We start from the raw sequence: 3,068 nt of genomic DNA on the forward strand, positions 1-3,068 counted from the left end.
AAAAAAAGGGGGGAGAAATACAAAACATTAAAAAGGGGCAATTAAGATATAGGACTTAATGAAATTCAATAGGTACTCCTGATAAAAATTGAAATGGAATGGAGTTTCCTTAACCTGACATAGTAAACATCTTTCTTTAAAAAAAAAAAAATTAAGGTATGATTGACATACAAAAACCTGCATATATTTAATGTTTACAACTTGTTCAGTTTGGAGATACATATGCACTCATGAAGCCATCAGCACAATCTACAAACATCTTTCTTAATAACAAAAAGTTAGAAACATTCCCTTTAAAATCAGGACAAGAAATGGATGTTTAGTATCATCACTTTTATTAAATATTGTATTGAAATTGTCAGCCAATGCAATTAGAAAAGAAAAAATAAGGTTAAAAGGTTGAAAAGAAAGAAACAAAACTGCCTGTATTCATTCTCTATGACCACTGTAACAAATTACCAAAATTTAGTGGTTTGAAACAACACAAATATATTATCTTACAGTTCCATATTTCAGAAATCTAAAGAATCTCACTGGGCTAAAATCAAGCTGCTGGCAGGGCGGCAATCCTCTCTGAAAGCTCTAGGGGAGAATCAACATCCTTGCCTTTTCCAGCTTCTAGTGGCTGCCTGCATTCCTTGGCTCCTTCTTCTGTCTTCAAAACCAGCAACATCAAACCAGGTCCTTCTGATGCAGCCACCTCTCTGGTTCTCCCACTTCTGCCTCCCTCTCCTTCTTTTAAGGACACTTGTGATTACTTTCATCCCACTTGGATAATCTCCTTAGTTTAAGGTCAGCTGATTAGCAAACTTAATTTTTCTGCCACTTTAATTCTCTTTCCGCATATAGCATACCATAGGAACTAGCACGTGGACATCTTTGGGCGGGGGTTGTTATTCTGCCTACCACACCGCCATTCTTCACCGGTTATTTGATTGTGTATAGAGATAAACCTAAAGAAACTACATATTATCAGATTTTGTCGTATTGACATCTTCTAAAAATTATAAGTAGTTAACATAGCATTGATATTTTTAGATAAAGCAAAAATGCTATTCACATCCCATGTTTCATATCCTATGCTACTAAGAATACTTGAAATTCTTCTCATTATGCTAATACTTAAATATCTATTGACTTCTTTTTATCTTCAAAATATTATGGTGGGTCATTTTTGTTGTTTTCATTGATTTAAACTGGAAAGCTTGTTTGTTTGTTTTGTGTTGTTTTAAGCTATTTGAGGATTTCCTGAGAGGGCGTGTTACAGGATACTACTATTACATCCTGTCACACTGACTCCTCACAACACTGAAAAATAACTATTATTCTCCTTCTTCTACAAACAAAAAAATCTGAGACTCAGAGAAGTTGGATCACTGGTTATCCAGGCAATAAGTGACTGAGCAAGGATTTCAATGCAGGACAAATATTACAGCTCTGGAAAGCTCTACCACCTTACAGCTTCGCGGTCCGCCCCCTGGGAGGGACTCGATGCCTCTACCATCTTCTCCAGCTCTGAGATGACAAAACTCCTTATGTGATAAATGACAATAATCATTCCCTTAATATGTAATTATAATTACACTAAGTTAATTAATAATAATAAATTAATTCCACTGATAAGTACTCTTTACACCACTAGCTATTCTTCTCTCCAGAATAAAAGCTCTGCATATCTGTTATCGTAGTGGAAAGTTTGCAGTGATAAGAAGATTTCATTCTATATTAAGAACACGAGCCATTTGTTCTTAAAAAGTAAATGTTTTTTCTTACATTTCGGTGACTATTTTACTGTCCCAAAAGCTTCTGGACACCCCGTGCACACAGCCTAGGCACCAGTCGGGAAAGGAAAGCTAATAGTTTTCTTCTTGTGTCCCCAGCTCTACTGAGTATAATTGACAAACAAAAAGTGTATACATTTAATGTGCACAATGTGTTGTTTCGGTGTGCATGTAGACTGTGAAATGATCGCCGTCATCAAGCTAATTAACATATCCATCACCTCACGTAGTTGCCATTTTGTGTGTGTGAATGTGGTGAAAATACTTAAGATCAACTCTCTCAGCAAATGTCAAGTATACAACCCCATGGCCTTTCTGGGCCTTACTGTACCAGCATCACTGAAATAAAATATATTTTGTTCCACCAAAAAAATTTTTCAAGTGTACAATATACTATTGACTATAGTCACCACGCTGTACATTCGGTCTCCAGAACTTATTCATTCTGCATAACTGAAACTTTGGGTCCCCTGATCAACATCTCCCCATTTTTCCCACCCCCCAGCCCCTGGCAACCACCATTCTACTCTCCACTTTCAAGAGTTCACCTGTTTTAGATTCCACATATAGTGAAATCATGTAGTATTTGTCCTTCTGTATCTGGTTTCTTTCACTTAGCATGACATCTTCTGGGTTCAACCATATTGTCCAAATGGCAGGGTTTCTTTCCTTTTTAAGGCCAAGTGATATATATTTTTTCTTCATCCATTCATCCACTGACAACACTTAGGTTATTTCCATGTCTTGGCTACTGTGACTAATACCACAGTGGTTTTCTTCTAATACCTTGAGTTCAAAAAATGTCACCACCCCCCAACACACTTAGCATGTTTCCTTGCGTAGAGATGCTAAACTATTAACAAGAGAGAGATACGGGACTCTCAGGAAGGAACAATTAGAGGGAAGGACATCAAAAGACAGCTGTATTAGGAGCCATTGAAATAGAGGCATTTTGAGATTTTCACCCATGTTGTTCCCACAGTCCTGTTCGACCGCTGGGCAAGTAGAGCTCCGAGAGTCTCTCTCAGGCAGTTGCGCAGCCGGAGCGCGTACATACCCCTGGTGCTTTGTGCTCCAAGCCTGGCACAATGCGGCATAACACAGTATTAGCAAAGACAAAGAGGTTATTAACACCTAGCTTAGGATAATGGGCTTTTCATGACCAGTCTCTTCCTGTTTAAGTTCAACAGCACAGAACTTCACCGACACTCAGTAAAAGTAAACTCAGAAAAGTATCGCAGACCCCGCAGCACCCTTTCTTCTGCCACGTAACTCCGCAGCCACCGC

The sequence above is a fragment of the Ailuropoda melanoleuca genome, chromosome 11 (assembly GCF_002007445.2).
Source record: "Ailuropoda melanoleuca isolate Jingjing chromosome 11, ASM200744v2, whole genome shotgun sequence".
NCBI lineage: Eukaryota > Metazoa > Chordata > Mammalia > Carnivora > Ursidae > Ailuropoda > Ailuropoda melanoleuca.